The following is a 23,178-nucleotide window of genomic DNA, read 5'->3' as shown; positions in this document are numbered from 1 at the left end:
GTCAAAAGGCAAGGGATTAAGAGTGTTGAAAGAAATTTAAGCAATCAATTATGGGATCCAAATTGCATAAGGAAGGAAACCAGGCCAGGAAGATAAATCTGGAAAGTATAGAATGTTTGGAAGATGAGGCCTCAGTGATTTCAAAGAAGGTGTGTATTTAAGCAGTAATGCTATGATGCTTGATTAAGCTGGAGGAGGGGTAGGGATTCAAGAGTGGGATATTAAAGCCTGAGTTTCCTTCAGTAAAGCAGTGTAGAGTGGGGAAGGTCAAGGTCGTGGGAGCTGCTGAAATGACATGAAGGCTTGGTTAGGGCAAAGAACGCTGAGCCTAGGGTGTTAGGTTATTTGTCTAGTGTTAAGGTAGCTAGTATGATTGCAGGTTTTGGGGTGAAGAGAGAGATTGCAAAACAGATATTTCAACTGTAGTATCAACTAGGAGAAGAGCATGACATAACCAGACATATTGTACCTTCACATTTTGAGTCTTAAGTTTGAAAGTAGAAGGGTGACAACCTGCAAGTGACAGGGTGCTACAAAGGGCTAGTTCTGCCTCTGGACCTGTGGAAGATGGAGGTGGAGAATGAACCTCCTACCAGCAGGGGCATAATTCCAGTGGTATCCTCTTGAGGTAGCCAGGTTTCAGTTAGGCAGTAAGTAGAGGGTTAGTGAAAAGACTGAGAATGTGAGGGTTTGTTGAATCCTGGAACAAAGGTTTCAGGTGGTGTGACAGAATGAGGGGAAAGAAATTTGCAACAAGAGAATGAATCAGAGTGAGGTTAGGTGTAGGAGAAAATGGATGGTAGGATTGATTCAGGTTTAGAAGTTGATAGTTAGATGGAAGGGTCAAAAGGCAAGGGATTAAGAGTGTTGAAAGAAATATAAGCAATCAATTATGGGATCCAAATTGCATACGGATGGCAACCAGGCCAGGGAAATTTTTTAAAAATCCAAAACAAAGAGTGAGAAAAGACAGAGCATATTGGGGACCGAAGGAGAATAGGTGACCAGTACTTCCATTTTCATCTTCTCCTGTGGATTGTGGGGATGAAATACATAGGTAGAACTGAGAGGCTTGAGGATGTCCAATATGGACATGAAATTGTTTATATCAAAGGCCCCAGAGATACAAGGCACCTCTCTCACCCCTCTACAATCCTCATCACCATCTGCCTATTAGCTCTCATTTCAGAAAAACAGTATTCCTACTATTCCCTGCCATCCCTATATCTTTGACCCAATCCACATCTTATTTCCTTCTCCTTGTTTTGCTATGCAATCCTGATCTAAATTTCATGAAAAAATAATCTATAATTCCTATCTCTTAAGCATTCCTTTTCTCCCTTTTAACTCTTACTCTGAGTCCTGCTGTACCATTTGACTCAATTTTTTTTCCTAATATCATCACTCATCTCCAGTTGACATAACTAATCAATATTTTCTCATTTGTACCTTTGTGCTCTGCTCAGAACTCTATCATTACCTATTTCTTGAACCTTGAGTATTTTGGTTTCATGAACCATATTCTCTACTTTTACCTCCCACTTCTTTATTTCCTTTACTAAATTCTCTGAGGGTGTTACTTCTCCCCATTTTTTAAAATCAACTTTATTTTAAAAGCAAGTACATAGTTTCCATATACCTCCTGTGCTCCTACTCAAAGAGCCTTCCCCACCATGGACATCCTGCATTTGTTACAGTGGCATACTTGTAACATTCAGCAATCCACACTGACACCTCATTGTTCCCTAAATTGCGTAGTTTCCATTAAGGATCAATCTTGGTGTTAGGTATTGTATGAGTCTTGACAAATGTATAATGACATGTATCCACCATTGTATTATAATAGTGAATAATTTCACCACCTTAAAAATCCTCTGTAGGTTTTCTATTTTCCCTGTCTCCCCAACCACTAATCATCTTACTTTCTCCATAATTTTGCTTTTTTTTCAGAATATTATGTAGTTAGAATCGAACAGTATGGAGCCCTTTCACATTGGTGTCTTTCACTTAGTAATATGCATCTAAGCTTCCTCCATGTCTTTTCATGGCTTCCTAACTTTTTTTTTAGTGCTTAATAATATTCTGTTATCTAGAATTCAATTCATTTGTTTTCATCAGAACATCTTGATTGCTTCCAAGTTTGGGAAGTTATGAATAAAGATGCTATAAACATGTATAGTTAGGGTTTTATGTGGATATGTTCTCAATTCACTGGATTAAATACCAGAGAACATGAGTGCTGAACCACATGGGAAAGGTGAATGGTCCACAGGAGGCCAGTAATTAGTATTCTGCTTTGTAAATAGGTAACTTAAGGTCAAAAAAATTAAATGACTTACCCAAGGATTACACAGTAATAAGTGATAGAGCAGGTCTAAACTTTGGGATTTCTCCCTACTGGTCCAAGACTTTTTACTATATTATGTGGCTTCCTCATTACATAACAGAGAAAAAGTTTGGATTTCTTACCCAGGGGTCTAAGTCTAAAATTATCACACAGCTCAAAAAGACTTCAGTAACGTTGTACCTAGAACTGGGTGGGGAAAAAGTACAAGCTAGAAAAGTATAATATTTTAAGACCTTTGAGAGTGATGAGATTATTAAAGTTTCTAAAAAACCCAAGAGTTTTATTCATATTAAAACATGTTTAGATGATAGTGAAATAGCAACTTATAGGAGGGAAGAAAATATTTACAAATCACATATTCCATAAGGGTTTAATATCCAGAGTTGGGCTGGATTTGTGGCTCAGTGGTAGGGCACCTGAGGTGAGGTACTGGATTCAATTTCCAGCACCACATAGAAAAATAAATAAAATAAGGGTATTATGTCCAATTACAACTAAAAATATTTTTTAAAAATACCCAAAGTAATGAGCTTGGGTTGTGACTCAGCGGTAGAGTGCTTGCCTAGCACGTGTGAGGCCCTGCACGACATAAAAATAAATTAGAAAAATAAACATATGTGTCCAACTAGAACTAAAAAATAAATATATATTTTTTTAAATGCCAAGTGAATAAAGAACTCCTTCAACTCAACAACAATAAAACTTGATTAAAATTGGGCAAAGGACTTCTCCAAAGAAGTTGCACAAATGACCAATAAGCCAAGATGTACAGCATCACTTATCATTAGGGAAATGAAAATCAAACTACAATAGGAAGCACCTCACACCCATTAGGATTGGCTACTATTAAAAAATAATGATAATAACAAGTGTTGACAATGGAATGGAAAAATAGGAACCTTCTTGTGTTGTTGGTGGGGTAATGTAAAATAGTACAGCCACTATGGAAAACAGTATGGCAGTTGCTGAAAAACCTTAATAAACAATTTCACTTTGGGGTTTAAGTACCCAAAAGAATTGATAACAAAAGCCAAACAGGTATTTGGACAACCATGCTCATAGCATTATTGGCAGTAGCCAAAAGGTGTAGGCATTTTAAGTGTCCATCAAAGGTTGAATGAATAAACAAAATTTGGCATACACACAAAGAGTAGAATAGTATTCATTCTTAAAAAGGAAGGGAATTCTGATACAACATTTATGAAATTTAAGGATACGATGCTATGTGAACTAAGGACAAATACTGTATAATTCTACTTAACTTAGTTAATCTGTCCCAGAGTAGTCAGAATCATAGAGACAGAAAATTAGATTGGTGGTTGTCATGGAATGAATAGTGGAATGGGGAAATATTATGGAAATGGAGTTTTGGTTTTGTAAGATAAAAAGTTCTGAATATTGGACACAGAACTGCATGACTGTAATTAACCCACTGAACTGTACACTTCAAAACGGTTGTGATGGTGAACGTTATGTGTATTCTACCATTATTTTTTAAAAAATGAGTAAATATTTTGACCAAGCCCCAGATTTTTATAAGGCTAAGCTAATTATTTATGTGTTATTATATTCAAGTAAAGTACACAGGTGTTAAAAACAATTTTTTTTCAATACTCAATTTTTGATGAGTTCAGTCCGTCACTCTACTAACTAATATGATTTAGTAAACTATAGACATGTAGGCTTAGGCTTATACAGTGATTAATTTTTATTTGACATTTTTGGAAAGTTCCTCCATTGCCTCAGTCTGGCTGGGCACAATTCAGGAGCCACTTGTCAAAAGAAACGAACTTTATTTTTAGAACACACGCCACACCACACAGCTCTTCAGGAAAACCCTCAGAGCCCAACTGCTGCCACCAGCTTCCCACAAGCCTCTCAACCTCCCCCACACCTCCTGCTCTTGAGGCCCATTGGCTGGGTCGCATGGGCGGAGCCAAAAAAAGTCCCCCAATGAGCAGCTCCCTGGTCTGAAAGGGCAGGGAAACAACCTAATGAGCATCACTGCAGAGGAGCCAATCAGTTGGCAGCTAGAAGTTTGCTGGGGCCACTGTGAGCCAATCATCAGCTGGCACCTGGTACTGGCAGCTGGAAGTTTGCTGGGGCCCTTTCGGCTGTGGCTCTCAACACTCCATCATAGTATAACATTTAACTCTGAGGCATTGCCAAGTTGTTTGCACTAGAAAAGGGAAATTGCATGGAAATGGAAGGAGACCCTCATTGTTATACAAAATTATATATAAGAGGTTGTGAGGGGAATGGGGGAAAAAAAAAACAAGGAGAGAAATGAATTACAGTAGATGGGGTAGAGAGGGAAGATGGGAGGGGAAGGGAGGGGGATAGTTGGGGATAGGAAAGGTAGCAGAATACAACAGTTACTAATATGGCATTATGTAAAAATGTGGATGTGTAACCGATGTGATGCTGCAATCTGTATTTTGGGTAAAAATGGGAGTTCATAACCCACTTGAATCTAATGTATGAAATATGATATGTCAAGAGCTTTGTAATGTTTTGAACAACCAATAAAAAAAAGAAAATTAAAAAAAATAATCTAATAGATTTAAGCAGTATTTTTGTCTCTATTTTATATACTTTATTTCTATTGGAATACAGGATTCTAAAGACTACATGTAACTAGTTTTAATTAGTATTTTTCAGAAGTTATTTGCATGTGAAAATCTTAAAATCAATTAAATAATCCTCTAGCAAAAAAAAAAAAAAAAAAAAAAAAAAAGAGGCTGCACTAGGAAATGCTTTCTTGACAGAAACATGAGTGCAAGCAAATGTGCTTCAGGTTGACTGGGTTCTGGGGGCTCAGGGTTCTACAAAATTTAGATTTCAATCCAAGGTCATGGTAAAACATGTGAAGTTCAATGCCAGTCTTTTTTTTTTTTTTTTTTTTTTTTTTTTTTTTTTTGCATAGGAGGGTAACATGGAAGGTGCCTACAGGACCCTCAGCAGAATCCTCACCATGGATGGGCACTGAGGACACAAAGCTATACAGTGGTGCTGTGATGTGCCTGGCCTCCTTTGATGGCAGGGAAACTGTAAAACTGCTGGTGGATCCGCAAAGTGGAAATGGCTCCAAAAATCAATTTCTTTTTTATCACTCCCCAGTATGGGGGCTGGAACCCAGGAACATTCTACCTCTGAGCTGTATCCCCAGCCCTTTTTAAAAACTTGATTTTGAGACAGGGTCTTGCTAAGCTGTCCAGGTTGCCCTCAAACTTGCAATCCTCATGCCTCAGCTTCCTGAGTATTTGGGATTTTAGGAAGGTCAATTTCTGGTTTTTTTGTGGTTTTCTTTTTCTTTTTTCTTTTCTTTTCCTTTTTTTTTTTTTTTTTTTTTTGTACACGGGATTTAACTCAGGTGCACTCAATAACCAAGTCTCATCTCCAGTCTTTTTTTTTTTTTTTGGTATTTTATTTAGAGACAGGGTATCACTGAGTTCCTTAGCCCCTTGCTTTTGCTGAGGCTGGATTTGAACTTGCAATCCTCCTGCCTCAGCCTTTCAGGCTGGTGGGATTACAGGCATGTGCTACAGCACCAGGTGGAAGGTCAATTTCTTGATGTGAAATAATCAGGCAGATCTGCGGCAGGGCTGCTTAAGCCTATGGATACAAGATCCATATGTTTAGTTTTTGTCTCCATCTCTTTTTTCCCCTATTTTCTGTTACCTGTCCTTACAACATACTCAATAATGTATGTGCAGCAAGGCCTGCAAATATAGACACCACCCATTAGTCAATGGTGGACCTCTCTTACTAAGAGAAAAAGAAACAGTCCAAAAGTACTCTAGGAGTAGAGTGGAGATTGCCAGAGACTGGAAGATTGATTGATTGATTGATTGATTGATTGATTGATTTATAAAGAGAGAGAAAGAGGGGGGGGGAGAGAGAGAAAATATTTTAATATTTATTTTTCAGTTTTCAGTGGACACAACATCTTTATTTTTATTTTATGTGGTGCTGAGGGTCAAACCCAGCGCCTCGCGCATGCCAAGCGAGCGCTTTACTGCTTGAGCCACATCCCCAGCCCCTGGAAGTATTTTTTTTTTTTTTTTTATTGGGTGAAAAGTTTTAGTTTGCCAAGATGGAAATGTCCTGAAAATGGTTGGTGGTGATGGTTGTACAAATGTGAATGTACTCAATGCCATGAAACTGTATAGATCTAGTGAAATATTAAATTTTATATATATATATATATATATATATATATATATATATATATATATATATGTAAATAAGCCTGATTCAGAAAGTTAAGAAGCCAGTAACAAAAAGACCACATATTGTATGATTTCATTTATATGAAATATCTGGAATGTTTTCTCTCATAGAATGAAGTTTGACCAAAGAAAGGGGAAAAAGTGGGGGAGGACTCCTGTGAAAATAGAAGGGAGATCAGTGGAGCAAAAGAAGGGGATAGATGGGGAGGGAGGAGGAATGGGAAAGGAGAGGAATAATGGAATGAAATTGACCAAATTGTGCTATGTAGATGTGAATACACCACAGTGAATTTGACCTTTATGTTTATATATAAAGAACTAATTTTTAAAATTATAAATAAATAGAAGGAAGACTAGTAGAGTAGAAGGGAAACAGGAGGAGGGAGAAGGAGAGGAAAAGGGGAAGTACTGGGGACTGAAGTGGAGAAAATTTTATTCCATGATGTATAATTATGTCAAAATGGGGCCCAGTATTATGTGGAACTATAATGTACTAATGAAACATTCAGAAATAAAAACATATGCTGTCTTGATGAAGATTTACTACTGATATACCACTCTTTAAAATGCATTTTAATTGATTTTTTAAAATGACAGTGCAAAACATTACAATTCGTATTACACTTATAGAGCACAGTTTTCATATCTCTGGTAGTATATAAAATATATTCACACCAATTCGTGTCTTTATACATGTACTTTGGATAATGATATGCAAACATAAGTCAAAATGTTCTTCAGGTCAAAATGTCTGACTTTCTGTCATCTCATTTTCCCTTTTGTGGTTGAGTCCTATCACTCCTATTTCAAAACTTAGCTCACATACCACTTTTTCTAAGTAGTCTTCTCTAATTTCTCAGCCAGAATTAACAGTTCCATTCTTTCTTTGAACTTAGACTTAACCAGTAAGGGGAAATAGCATATGACTCAATAAGTCCCATAGGTATATATGCAAGAGAAATGAAAATAAAACATGTACATAGAAACTTGCACATGAATTTTATATGTCATTATTCATAAGAGCCAAAAAATATCTATATGACCCCAGGATCTGTCAGCTGAATAAAATGTGGTGTATCCATAAAAGGGAATATTATTTGGTAACAAAAAGAAATGAAGTATTGATACATGCTGCACTGTAGGTGAAACATCATGTTAAGAAGCCAGTCACCAAAAGACCACATATTGTATGATTCCATTTATATGAAATATCTGGAAAAATCAAAATATTAGAAACAATTGGTGGATAAATGGTTGTCACTTGAGTCTGAGGGGTGGGAGGGAGGTAAAGAATGACTACCAATGGTTGAAGCTTTCTTTTGGAGGTAATAAAAATGTTCTAAAATTCCGGAGCCTCCACTCAGTCCCCTGCAGGTCTGCTCTGTGTGCCATAGACAGCATGGTCCCAGACATAGCAGTTGGCACTAAGCGGTCTGACGAGCTTTGCTCTACATGTGTCACTAATGGACCCTTTATTATGAGCAGCAACTCTGCTTCTGCAGCAAATGGAAATGACAATAAGAAGTTCAAAGGCGACAGCAGGAGTGTGGGAGTCCCCTCCTGCATGATCCATATCTGCAAGCTGCCCAGCGATGTCACAGAGGGCGAGGTCATCTCCCTGGGGTTGCCCTTGGGGAAAGTCACCAACCTCCTGATGCTGAAGGACAAAAACCAGGCCTTCATTGAGATGAACACCCAGGAGGCGGCCAACACATGGTCAACTATTACACCTCGGTGACACCTGTGCTGCAGCCAGCCCATCTACATTCAGTTCTCCAACCACAAGGAGCTCAAGACTGACAGGTCCCCAAACCAAGTGTGGGCCAGGAAGCCCTGCAGGCCATGAACTCAGTCCAGTGGGGGAACCTGGCCTTGGCCACCTCCACCGCTGCCGTGGATGCTGGGATGGCAGTGACTGGGCAGAGACCCGTGCTCAGGATCATCGTGGAGAACATCTTCTACCCTGTGATCCTTGACGTGCTCCACTAGATCTTCTCCAAGTTCGGCACAGTCCTGAAGATTATCACATTCACCAAGAACAACCACTTCCAGGCGTTGCTGCAGTATGCCAATCCTGTGAGCGCCCAGCATGCCAAGCTGTCTCTGGACGGGAAGAACATTACAATGCCTGCTTCACGCTGCGCATGAACTTCTCCAAGCTCATCAGCCCAACATCAAGTACAATAAGGACAAGAGCCAGGATTATGGGCACCCAGACCTGCCCTATGGGGACAGCCAGCCCTCAATGGACCAGACCATGGCCATGGCCTTTGGTGCACCTGGTTTAATCTCAGCATCTCCATATGCAGGAGCTGGGTTCCCGCCCACCTTTGCAATTCCTCTATCCACTGGTCTGTCTGTTCCTAACACGCACGGAGCCCTGGCCCCATTGGCCATTCCATAAACTGTAGCTGCCATGGCTGCTGCAGGCCAAATCACCATCCCAGGCCTGGCGGGGGCTGGGAACCCCATCCTGCTGGTCAGCAACCTCAACCCTGAGAGAGTCACACCCCAAAGCCTCTTTATTCTTTTTGGCGTCTATGGGGACATGCAGGGGGTGAAGATCTTGTTCAACAAGGAGAATGCGCTGGTGCAGATGGCAGATGGCAGATGGCAGCCAGTCCCAGCTGGCCATGAGCCACCTGAATGGGCACAAGCTGCACGGGAACCCCATCCACATTAGCTGCTCAAGCACCAGAACATACAGCTGCTGCGTGAGGGCCAGGAGGACCAGGGCCTCAACAAGGACTACGGCAACTCCCCCCTGCACCCCTTCAAGAAGCCGGGCTCCAAGAACTTCCAGAAGATCTTCCTGCCCTTCGCCATCCTGCACCTCTCCAACTTCCTGCCTTTCCTCACGGAGGAAGACCTCAAGGTCCTGTTCTCCAGCAACAGGGGCGTGGTCAAGGGGTTCAAATTCTTCCAGAAGGACCACAAGATGGCGCTGATCCAGATGGGCTCCCTGGAGGAGGTGGTGCAGGCACTCATGGACCTGCACAACCATGACCTGGGCGAGAACCACCACCTGTGAGTCTCCTTCTCCAAGTCCTTCATCTAGGGGCCCAGCCCCCGGCCGGGGTCCGGAGGCACTTCTGTCATTCCAGAGAAAAGCCACTTTAAGAAGCAGCTGAAGTGACCTTAACAGACCAGAGATTTTATTTTATTTTATTTTTAAAGTGAAATCAGTTTACCTGTTTTTTAAAAAATTAAATCTAGCTCACCTTGCTGACCTTGTGGTGACTGATGGCTCCGGCGCTCGGGGACTGCAGAAGGGGTCCCCAACCTGCCCAGGGTCAGGCCAGACCAGACCCAGCACCCTGCCTTGCAGGGCGTGTTGGGCATGCGGCCCTCAGTGGGCCCCCAACCATGACTTGGCCTCCTGGTGCCTTAAACCTCCCTGCCTTGTAGCAGCACGCCCACCCAAGGTGACCCAGGGACCCAGGGGCTAGGGATCTGCTCCAAGCAAACGCAAAGCAGACTCCTGCTCCCACGGATCATGTGCCCAGTGCTGGGAGGGAGTGGAAACCAAGGTGCCAGCAGGGCTGGCTGACACCCTCCCACGTCAAGTGACTTGAATCATATCAAGTGACATGATTCTCCCCATGTCTTCCAGCCACCCAGGTCCCCTCACCTGGCCAGGCCCAGAGGGCACAAACCCAGCCTCCTTGAGCTATAATATTCCTCCTTTTGTTATAATATTCTGATGTGGTTGCAGACATCTGTGCCTAGTAATATTTCCAGTTCATCAAATATCCTAATCTTTTTTCATTTATTTGCAGAAGAAATAGTTTTAAGTACCTTTTTATAGGAAGAGGATCCAGTGGTATGAGTGTGATCTTTCTCTTGGTATTACTTTGTATGCTGTACTTTCTATTTTATTCTTTGAAATCAATCAAATCATAGGCAGGACCCAGCCTCCCCCAGGGGCAGGGCCTTGCTGTGCATTACACTCCTCAGTGGCCTTACTCAGCCTCCAAGATATGCCTAGGAAGACCAGCCCTAGAACTTTCAGGGTTTGTTTGTTTGTTGTTGTTGTTGTTGTTTCCTTTTGCTTCAAATTTTGGACCAAAGTCATGTTTCTCTTCCTGTCTGCTCTGATGCTTCGACTCCAGGCGGTTGGAACCTCCAGGTTCTGACCACCCTCCTACTCTGGGGGACTCCTTGGTCCCACCGGGCCAGCAACAGGGCCGGTCTCCTCGGATCCCCAGTTTCATAGAGTGTGACAAGGGTGTAAATATTTATAATTTTTTATACCTGTTGATATGTGGAGGAGCATATCGGTTTTTTTTTTTTTATGGTGATGCATATATTTTGATAAAAGCGATTACAGGCTCAGTATTGTATGTGGAGCGCAGTGGCCATGAGCACATTCCATTGCCTGTCCCCGGGCTTGTAATGCAGAGAGAACTCGATTAAAGCAGTTTTATAACAACAACAAAAATATTCTAAAATTGATTATGATGATTTCACATACTGAATATACTAAAAACCATTGAACATCTTTTAAATAGGTAAATTGAATATTATGTGAATTATATTTAAAAAGTCATTTTCTAAAACAAGTGTTTTCTGACTAATTCTCATCACATACAATCTAATTCCTTGGACAAGTGCATTCTTTTATTTAACGAATACCTGTTGAGTATCTACTAGATACTGTTTCAGGCATTAAACTACTTGTTATTTTTTTGCTTTTTTTATATTATGAAATTATTTTTCTTGGTGTTTATTGTCCTATCTGTACAATGTATAAAGATTTTATTATTCTGATTTATCTTGATCTCCACCATCTATAAGTGGCTATTATTTAAGTTTTTAGGATCAGATTATGTATCTAAATTCTATTAGGAATTTTTAACTTTTGTGGCAGTTTATACTCAAGAGAAAATGTTATCATGTGTCATGTAAGCCAGTGAGTTTTATGTTTCTTATTGGTACCAGTATATCCATTATGGATTGAATAAAAGAATTTCTTTTTTTCTTGGGTGATTCTGAGCATTTTCCTCCAGCTCTGTATTAGGGTTTAGGGAACAAAGTTCTTCAGGGTTGAAGTTCTTCCTACTTTTGACAGACTTGCTAAGTCATGGACAGAACCGTGAAGGAATGCATTGTTGAAAACGTAGTGTCCAGCAAGAGAGCAGAGAATGTTTTGGGATATAGTGAGGGACAAGACTGGAAAGTGTATTGAGGGTTAGATTTTGACTGAATGCCAACATAAAAATTGGGCTTACTTCAGTAGGCAATATGATCTTTTAAATTATTTTTAGATGTAGATGGACACAATACCTCAATTTACTTTATTTATTTATCTGTTGTGCTGAGGATTGAAACCCAGTGCCTTACACATGCTAGGCAAGCACTCTATCATTGAGCCATAATCCCAGCCCAGCAAATGATCTTGTACTCACTTTTTTACTGAGTCTAAAATTATAACAAGATCAGTATAGAAAATTTGGAAAATGCATAAAATTACCAAGAAGGAAAAATGTTAACCATCAACAGTTATCACTAATAACATTTTGGAGTATAGCTTTCTAGTATCCTCCGATTCATTTCTTTACATAGTTGACACTAAATTGCATACACATATTTTAATTTGTTTTATTTAAAACTGACATTATAAAAATAAGCATTTTCCAAATTGTTAAGAACTTTAGCATATGTTATTTTAATAGTGCCATACATAATATTCTTTCAGGATTGGAATGTAAATTAAGGATTGTTCGTTTTGGATATCCTTTTTGTTTCCAATTTACTCCATTTATCTTTTATACATATTTCTTTTGGATCTCTGAATGTAAGGTGCAAGCAAGGTGTATGAAGGTATGTAGGTGGTGGAGGGATAGCAAATAGAACAATACTCAAGTGCCAGAGGCTGGAATTTTAGTAGCAAAAGACCTTTTTTCAGTAAAATGAGGGGCATAATACACCAATAAAAATATGGAAAATAAAATGGCTCTGGCACTGTGTGGATACATGGGGTGGGGTTAGAGCTTCTCTCTTTATTTGACAAGACATTATCGAGCTCTGAGGGAGACCTTTCATTGAGTCCTAGGAGCAAAAACCAGGTTTCCATTACTAAGCAAGTGAGCAGGTGGTGAAGCTCAGAAGCATGGAGTGTAACTGTACTTTTGGGAGGTTTGTTGATGAAGAGAAGGAGAAAAATGGAATGAGGTAAAAGGGGGGAAACAAGAACAAGTAGCAATTTTATTTTATGTATTGTTTTTTAAAGATAGAGACTGGAACATTGTTAGGGTAAAGGAATAGTATAAGAGAAAATAGGGGGTTGGGATTATGGCTCATCAGTAGTGCACTTGCCTGGAATGTGTGAGGCACTGGGGTCGATTCTCAATACCGCATATAAATAAGTAAATAAAGGACTATTAACAACTAAAAATCAAAAGAGAAGAGAGACAAAATAGGGATATGAGTATTAAAAACAAACTGAAGATTGGAAGTCCATCTGCTGTTTTACATTTTTTTTTCTTTTTTTGTCTTAACCCTGGTAATTAGTTTCAGAAGAAATTTTCAGACTCCTCCTAATCATTTGGTATTTCCATGCATTGTGGCTTAGAATCTGGCTTACACTCAAGACCTATTTTAGCCTGAAGAAATGAGGAACTACACATAATGTTGATTTTAGACTTTGCGTGTTTGTTATTGTTTCATATGAGTCATCAGTAGCATAGCATTAGAATAAGCTCATTTAGTAACATCCTCTCTGAAATTTTATATATTTTATATATTTAAATTTTTATATATTTAAATATATAAAATTATATAAATTTTTATATATTTCCTTGTCCACAAACTGCAACCACATTTCAATAGCAGTTTCTGGGAATTCTCTAGTGCTGATGTCTAAACAAATTATTAACATTTTTATCTCCTGTTGTTAATCTTTTTTGACCTGCTCAGGTTACCAGTAAGTTTTATATTTTTAAAATATCACCTCTATGTCTCATCTATGCATTTTGGCCACCTTATTGTTAATAAATGACTTCTAGCAAGCTCACCTGACTATCTTGCTTGGACTGTTCTGTGAACATTTCAATTTTCATGTACAAGATATGAACAACTTCAGATATATTAGCCCCAGCAAAGTCATTAAAAAGATTGTTCATAGAGCTTGCAAAAAAGGTAATTGGTTCTAAAATTTTGTTTTAGAGTAAAGTAATAAAGAATCATTTATAAGCAACTGTAAATGAGCCACTATAAATGACATAATTTTTACTAATGGGAAAATAATCAACAAGCTAGTAACACAGATAATATGCATTTGAAATTAAATAAGTTGAGAATTGTAAATTAATTATACTAATAAATTGTCAGGCTTCAGCAACCAGGAACTCAGTAATAACTGCAATATCAGAACTTAGCATTTATTCATTTGAGAAAACTAATATATCAGCTGGTAACAAGTCAAAATGAATTTGAAAACTGTTTTTGCTTCTCTAACTTATATAAAAACTAGCGGCCATATAACTCTCTACTGTATTATATTGCCTTCAAAGAAACATCTGTTTAGCATTCAAAATAATTAAGAAGATGTTTTAAATGTTTTTTTTTTTTTTTTTTTTTTTTTTTTGTAGTTTCTCTAACTCACCTACCTTATTCACTCTTAGGTTTCCTAGATGTGAGGAGTGGTGTAAAACAGGTCAAGTGATGCATAAATATGAAGATTATTTGTACTAATCAAAATCAGCAGGAGATTCCACAGTAAAACTGTGCCACTATTGCACCAAAAACAATTCACTCCTACAAGAAAATATAGGATCAACACTCCAGCATCCAGGCATAGGCAATGACTTTCTCAATAGGACCCCTAAAGCTCAGGAAATAATGCTAAGTGTTAATAAATGGGATGGCTCCAAATTAAAAGGCTTCTGCACAGCAAAGGCAACAATTAGGAATAGAAAGAGAGAACCTACAGAATGGGAGAAAATCTTTGCTAGCTACTCTTTTGAGAGAGGATTAATATGTAGAATATATAAAGAACTCAAAAAAATCAAATAACCCAATTAATAAAAATAAAAATACTAATGTATTAAGCAGACACTTCTTAAAAGAAGAAATACAAATGGCCAACAAATATATGAAAAAATGTTCAACATTATTAGCAATTAGGGAAATGCAAATCTGACAACAGTCAAAATGGCAGTCATTAAGAATACAAATAATAATAATTGCTGGAGAGGATGTGGAGAGAAAGGGACACTTTTACACTGTTGGTGGGATTGTACATTAGTACAACCACTATGGAAATCAGTATGGAGGTTCTTTAAATGGAACCACCATATGACTCAGCTATACCAATCCTCAGTATTTGTCGTAAAGAATTAAAGTCATCATACTATAAGGATGCATGTATATCCATGTTTATAGCAACACAATTCACAATAACCAACCTATGGATCTAGACTTGGTGTCCATCAACAGACGAATGTATTAAGAAAATGTGGTGTACATATACAAGGAAACTTTATTGAGCCATAAATTTAAAAAAATATATCATTTGCAAGAAAATGGATGGAACTAGAGACTATTATGTTAAACAAAATAAGCCAAACTCAGAAGATCAAGGGTTGTTATGTTTTTCTCTTATATGTAGAGGCTAGAGAGAAAAAGGAAAACAAAAGTTGGGGTGGATCTCCTAAAAATCAGTGGGAGATCAAAAGAGGAAAGGGACCAGGGAGTGGGAGAAGGGGAGTGAGGGAAAAGTGCTAAGGAATGATATTGGCTAAATTATATTCTTATAAAATGTGCATGTATGAACATGTAACAAAAAAATCCCATAAATGTGTAATAGCTATGATACACCAATAAAAATATCGAAAATAAAATTCAAGACACAAAAAAGAAAAATCAACTATGCCACTAAAGAAATACCCCAGCATGTGTGCTCAGTACTGGCCTTTTATATATAGCCTCCTTGGAATCTCATCCTTTCACATATGTGTAGATACAGCCCTTCCAGGCTCCTCCCCATACCTTCCTTCAAAGTACAGCTAGCTAGTAGTGTTGCTGTTTCTTTGATGGTAATTTACTTCAGCTGCAGAAGTTTGTATGCTTGTGAGATCATTATCATAAGGATAACCCAGACAGCCAGAATGGAGCTTCACACTAAAATTTGCAGCACTCTTTGTACTATTTTGTTATGCTCCAACTGTGTCATTAGCTCTTTTATTCTTAATCTCAATAATGTCAACATTTTGCATTCTTCTCCTTATCTGTCTCTCCAAGAATGTCTTGGTGGCCTATACAGGCTTTTCTGACTTCACTAATTAATATTCCTGTTACAGAAACCCCCATCATTTTACTCCTCTAGAATTATGTATTTCTCTTTTGATAAGAAGTTTTGTGGTAATACCAGCAGAATACTTTCATAATACATATCAAAATTTCATTAAACTCTTATCCCTTGCTCTTTTATCTTATCTTTACAATGGAACTACTATAGACCTACATGTAGAAGACTCCAGGAGTTTACCAGAACAAGAGAAATGTTTTAAGCAGGGACATAAGAAAAGCTTTGGAGTGAAGTCTTAAAGCAAAACATATTGTGGTTTATGTAAAGCTTTATGTTTATCTATAAAAACCGGTAAATATTCCTTCTTAAATTTTTATTTTTAATTAATAACTACTCACATATGTTTATGGGGTACCATGTGATATTTCAGATAAATTAGCATATGCATCACCTCAGTATTTGTTATTTCTTTGTGATGAGAGCATTTCAAATTCTGTCTTAGCTATTTTGAAATAGACATTATTGTTAATTATAGCCCTCCTCCTATTTAACTTAACCTCATGCCTGTTTACCAAAGTCTCCCCTTTTCCCCATCTACCCTACCGGCTGCCTCCTGCCACTCTGCCATACACATGAGACTTGGTCAACACCATTCTACTCTCCACTTTTATGATTTTGACTCTTAGATTCCACATGTTAAGTGAGAGTGTAGGTTGTTTTCTTTCACTACTTGGCTTATTTCACTTAACATAATCTCCTCACTTAACATACTGTCATCCATATTGTTATAAAGGACAGAATTTCCTGTAATTGTAGGGTGAATAGTATTTCATTGTGGATGTATACCACCATATCACCTTTTAAAGAATCCCTTCATGTGTTGAGGGACACTTAGGTTATTTCCGTATCTTGTCTATTGCAAGCAATGCTTCAGTGAACACGGTGATATATACAGTAAGAGCCACAAGTTTCTTGAATTAACTGCCCATAAAATAATAAAATATGTGATTATAGAAACTGCTCACAGCTATTATTTTCACCTGTGTTTTTATAATATTCACAAAGGGCAAAAAGTCTTTTTGTTCAAATATACAGTACTTTTTAAATAACAGACAACCTCAGTTTTTCTTAATTTTTAAGACCTAACTTTTTATTTATTTTTTGTTATTGTACATTTCTTTGTCTTATTCAGAAAGGTAATAGTTTTATGCATCTCTGGGAAACATTTTTACCTTCTTCTGAAAGGCATAGTTTGGGCTAGGTATAGATGCCACAGTTCACATCACCTTCTGAGTTCTATATTCCCTTGTTGCTTTCTCCATTTTTTTTTTTATAATTGCAGGACTGGGATTGAACTTCATGCTTCATTGCACTTCATTCACAAGGCTACATTCCCAACCCTTTTAACAAGTGTGATGAGATGTATCCGTCATACAGTACCATGCAGAATGTATCCACTATCCAGTACTACTATGTAGTGCCAGGTAGAATAGTTCCATTGCCTAAAAATCCACTATGTACCATCTCATTTTCCTTTCTCTACTCCAGCCCTGATTCCTTTCACTTTATTTTTAGTTTTACCTTTTTCAGAAGGACACAGTTCATAAACTGATTTTAATTTCCTGTGTCCTTGCAGGATTTTTAAATCTTACTGAAATTTGGGTGTTTTGTTTGGTTTTCTAGACTGTGGTGTGTGTTCTCAAAATTTCATTATGAGGTGTTTTTTTTTTTTTCTTGAATTAATCTAGGAATTTTTCATTTTACTTTTTATTGTGTCTTCTGCATCTGTATTGTTTTTTTTCTAGAAAGTGTGGAATTGACGAATTTGTATAGCTGTAGCCAAATAAATTTATTTTCTTCAATGAATTTGACTTTTAGATTCTATACAAGTGAGATCAAGCAGTATTTGTCTGTGTCTGGGTTATTTCACTTGGCATAATATGCTCCAGGTTTATCTACATTGTTACATATGGGAAAATTTCTTCCCCCCTACCTTTTTTAAAAAAAGCCTGAATAGTACCCATTGTGTGTATGTGTATATATGTGTGTATGTGTGTGTGTGTATGTGTGTGTGTGTGTATGTGTGTGTGTACATCTCACATCACATTTTCTTTCTTCATTCATCCCTTAAGGCAGTTTCCATATTTGGGCTATTGCAAATAATGCTGAGGTGAATATGGAGTTGCAGATGTCTCTTCAAAATGTTAATTTTATTTCCTTTGGATGAATACCCAGGGATAGGATTGCTGGATAATATTATGGTTCTATTTTTAATTTTTTAAATGGTAATGACAATTGAACCCAGGGCTACTTTACCACTGAGCTTAATCCCAACCCCCCCTTTTTTAAAAATCAGGGATTGAACTCAAGGGTATTTGACCACTGAGCCACAACCCCAGCCCTATTTTGTATTATATTTAGAAACAGGGTCTCACTGAGTTGCTTAGTGCCTCTCTGTTGGTGAGGTTAGCATTGAACTTGTGATCCTCCTTCCTTAGCCTCTCAAGCCACTGGGATTACAGGCATGTGCCACTGCACCTGGCCCAACCTTTTTTATTTTTAATTTTGAGGCTGGTCTCATTAAATTGCTGAGGTCTTATTAAGTTGCTCAGACTTGTAATTATCATTCCTCAAAGCCTCAAGGCTGGAGTTGTTTGTGTGAGCCACCAAATCTGGCTCCTAGCCCTTTTGAGACAGGTTTCACTAAATTGCCCAAGTCACTTGGGATCTTCCTGCCTGAGCCTCCCAACTAGCTAGAATCATAATTGCTCATCACTGTGCCCAGCTCTTTTTTCATTTTTTGAGGAGCCTCCATACTGTTTTGTTTTTCGGTCATACCAGTTACATCCCCACCAATACTGTATAAGTGTTCTCTTTTCTCCACATCCTGGCCAGAACTTATTCTATTTTATCTATTTATAATTGTTGCTTTAATTGTTGTGGAGTATTATCTCATTGTAGTTTCAGTTACATTTCATTGATGAATACTCTTAAGTTTCTCTTCATATTCCAGTTGGTCATCTATGTGTCTTCTTTTGAAAAATGTTTATTCAAATTTTTAGCCCATTTTTAATTGAGTTTTGCTTTTTTGGTTGTTTGTTGTTGTTGTTTTTCTGCTATTGAGTTGTGTGAATTCCTTATAAATTTTGAATATTAAAATAGCATGTGTCGCGACCCCTTGCCCGCAAGGAAGACGCAACTCAGGAATCTTCTTTCAGCAGTTTATTCAGGCCCTTGATATTTCTTCTTCTCCTTCTTGGATGCCCCTCCCAGCCTTAATAAAGCATCTCAAGCCCCAATGCAAAGCTGCCACGTAGAGCTTTCTCATAGGGTGATAAGGGATTACGTGCCAACTCTCCAAAAAAGGAGTTGTTTATCACAGGCCACAGTGGAAGCCGGCGCCATCTTCTAATGGCAGCCACAGTCTATAGGAACGGCTCACCACAGTTCCCCCTTCTGTTTTATAAAACAATGCAGGCGAAAGTAGAGGTCCTATCCCACTGTGCAGAAGTGGCTGCAATGTATGGTTCAGTCCTAAGGAGGCGCCTTCCCCAGACCTGATCCCATATCAGCCGACGCCTTTTTTCGTAGGGTGGGGCGTGGACGTCAAACCCGCATGCAATAGGACATGCTTTCCTTGAGGTCCGTTGAGGGATCACTCAAGTGCAGTGCCTTGCCTCGCATCCTGCATCGTGACGACGATGAGAAGTAGGATAACACAGGTAGCCTGGTAATGATGACAAAATTTAAGTTGGCAACACAATCCCTAAGCCCCAGAGGAAGGTAAAGAGTCTGTAGCCGAGAAGAAAGACCAGTCCTGAAACCCATCTGCGTGCAATGGTAACAAGACCTGCAGAGTGCAAGGGCTATTCAGTACCGGGAGAGCATAAAGAAGAGGACATGCCAATCCCAGTGCAATGTGAAACTAACTTGGGGTGCAATGGCCATGCCCAGAAATCACTGTTTAAGATGTGCAAGCCAGATTTGTGGAGAAATGCCATTTTCTAAAGCTGCAAGAGCTTGTACAATCATACCTTTCTCTTGCGCATGGCGAGCTTTAGGGCGACAGAGAAGCCACAAACAAAGTACAACACCGAAGCAACACATTGCACCAAAAATGCCTACCCCCACCCACTCTTTGAAGAAGGAAAAAGCAGAAGATATCCAATCGGTGAATTGACCCAAAGTCACGGGATCGACACGGGGTACTATTCAAAACAGCAATCTGAGTTAGTTGAGACTGGATCAAGTCTTCCGCTGCCATGGACCAATTTCCGGCCAAATATTCGCCAATGATGCGGGAGGCATTCCTGGAATCATTAAATCTGACAGAGGTTATGCATAAATGTGCACGTTGGTCAACACAACCCAAAAGCACCAAGTCAGCCAATTCTTCTACCTGAGCTTGGAGTAAATCTATTCTTTGGTTGGCAGCTAAAATCCCTGACAAAATATGTTGATTAATTGTATTTTGGGATTCAAGTATGGTGGAAGTTTGTTGAACAACTTGATTAATGGTGGCAGCAGTTTGTACTTGACTGGCCATGGCCACTCCGGCCGTAACCGCTGCAGCAGCAGACACTGCCATAGCTGTCACTATAGCTGCCGTAATTCCAAAATCTCTACGGGTTCTAATCAATTCAACAATAGGAAAGGATTCTGGATCTGCAGTAACCGGGATCGGGACAAAGGTTGGAATTTTCATAATCACTGCCGTAGTCCAGGAGCCATTCCAACACTCAGACAAGTAGCAAGTAACATTAGAACAATTAAGCATCCCCTGTAATGTAACATTAGCCAAAAGAAACAGGAACGGAGATTGGAGACAGACTGCTGCGGAGGGTAATGTAGCATTAGATAATTGTGAATTATTTGCAAAAATTTTAAGCCTCCTACCTCGCTCCGAGTCTTGGGTAGTGCCAGAAACATTAAACAGCCAACTTTGGACTCCTAATATTTCCCTGGGGAAACACAAGCGCGGACTAGACTAGCCCAATCTGAGGGAGTCATACAAAATCTAGTAAGTCCCTCCACTTGAGTGAGAGTGAAAGCGGCATCTATGCCATAAGTGCGGACGGATTCTGCCAAGGTTTTAACTATCTTAAAGTCTAAAGGCTCATGATATCTTCCCCTGTTATTGTCCTGAAATACAGGGTATGCAAGTCCCATATCTGTATTAACTGTCCTCCAAACTTGCGCATGAAAAGATCTCCAGGAACTTTGGCTCCCCCCCACATACGGGGGTGGGGCAACAGGCGTCATATCTTCTTCTAAATTTTCAACCTCCTCCTCCTCAGAATTCTGTTGACCAATATTAGATCCCTCCCCCTTCTTACAGTAGGCATGCGCGCCTTGTGTCTCCTTTTTCTTCTTTTTCATTTTTATCTTATGTAGTTGTTGCAACAATATATCAAGGTCCTCAGAACACTCTGAGCCGCTTGTGTCCTCAGATGTTTTGAATTCGGTCAAGTCTGGATAGAGCCTTCTCCTATTTTTATCTTCAGGCTCTTTTGCCTTCTCACTACTGTTACTTTTGATACTCTCTGCCACTTCACTATGTGATCCTTCAGATTTTTCCTCATGTAGTTGCTCAAGAACAGCCTGACCCTCACACACAGCCTCTTGGCATTTACCATCTGTTATACATCCTCTAACTAACTTCCAAAGTGGTATAACACCACCCTCTAAGGTGCCTTGCTCACAAGCAAAGTCAAGATCTTTGCCTAATTTATCCCAACTAGGTACAGTAAGGCTGCCCGAAAATGCAAACCACGGTGCAGCGATATCTATCTTGTGTAAAAATCTCTGTAAAGTACTATGTTTCACTTCCAGGCCCTTGGAACGCAACAGGCCATCTAGGGCCAGGAGAAGCGGACTTGAAGATGCGGCACCCATGACACAACAACAAAGGAAGCACAAAAAACAAAAGCGAAAGTAGAAGCAAAAGTACACAGTGCAGCTGCAATAAAATGTAATGCTCTCTCTTTCTTTACAGAGGAGCTGCCCCGCTTTGGTCGCGGGTCCCACTTACCTGGGACTAACCCCGCTTTGGTCGCGGATCCCACTTACCTGGGACTAACCGGTGCACCACCCCTGACTGCTGAAAGTTCTGGTTCCCGGGTCTTGGCACCACTTGTCGCGACCCCTTGCCCGCAAGGAAGACGCAACTCAGGAATCTTCTTTCAGCAGTTTATTCAGGCCCTTGATATTTCTTCTTCTCCTTCTTGGATGCCCCTCCCAGCCTTAATAAAGCATCTCAAGCCCCAATGCAAAGCTGCCCCGTAGAGCTTTCTCATAGGGTGATAAGGGATTACGTGCCAACTCTCCAAAAAAGGAGTTGTTTATCACAGGCCACAGTGGAAGCTGGCGCCATCTTCTAATGGCGGCCACGGTCTATAGGAACGGCTCACCACAAGCATGCCTTCTCCTACTCCAGAAAAGGCATGCTATTTTTTAAAAAAAATTATTTATCATTAGGATTTGTGTGATCCAATTGAAGTATTTTCTTATATGAAGCTACAAAGATTTTTGTGAAATTGTAAGAAAGTAAGTATCACACCAACATTTGAGGACCTTCTACATGCCAAGTAGTGATATGCTGTTTATATGAAAGTTTTCATTAGAACAATTCTGGGTGATGAAAATTCAATGATAAATTTGACTATACCAAATATTTTTCTTTTCTTTTTATTCCTCATAATGAAAGAGGATACACTCTCCTGTCCAGCACCCATTCTCCTAACTGTCCTCTAAATCCCTTCACTCTGACTTTCTCAGGACTGGATCTTCTCCATTATTCATCTTCAGCTTTTTCCAATTCTGGTTCTTTCCCACTCCTACTACAGCACACTTAAGTCTCTTGGATGTTAAAATGAATTCCTTCCTTTACGTCATATCCCATCTGGCTGCCACCCTGAATTCTCTCTTTATTACTGAAAGACTTCAGATGAGTTGTCTGTGTTCCCTGTCTCCATTTCCCATGGTCATCTGGCTTCCACCTGTTCACTGAAACTACACTCACCAGTGTTATCAGTGACTTCCTTGTTGGTAAATCCAGTGTGCCCTCTTTAGTTCTATCTTACCTGACATCTCTGCCACACTTGATAATGTTGAGCAATTCTTTCTTAAAAATCTTTTCCTTTGGTTTTGGTGATAACCTAATCTTTGCTTCTTCATCTGTTGACATTTTATTCACCTCTGACTGCCCACCTTCTCCAATACCCAAAGTATTGGTGTTCCTTGGAGTTCTAGGCTTTCTCTTCCATTCCTTCTCTGTCCATTGTTCCCAAATGGCCTAATCCATTCCCATATCTTCAGTGACCATTTACATGTTAGGACCTTCACATTTG

The 23,178-nt window shown here is 39.2% G+C and overlaps 1 pseudogene; it reads left to right on the top strand.

Moving 5' to 3' along the window:
- Positions 1–7,975: 7,975 nt before the first annotated feature.
- Positions 7,976–9,637, top strand: LOC114082724 (polypyrimidine tract-binding protein 1-like; annotated as a pseudogene).
- Positions 9,638–23,178: the final 13,541 nt, after the last annotated feature.

The sequence above is a fragment of the Marmota flaviventris genome, chromosome 10 (assembly GCF_047511675.1).
Source record: "Marmota flaviventris isolate mMarFla1 chromosome 10, mMarFla1.hap1, whole genome shotgun sequence".
Taxonomy (NCBI): domain Eukaryota; kingdom Metazoa; phylum Chordata; class Mammalia; order Rodentia; family Sciuridae; genus Marmota; species Marmota flaviventris.
Note: the sequence above shows the minus strand (reverse complement) of the source record. Positions and strands in the feature narration are given on the sequence as shown.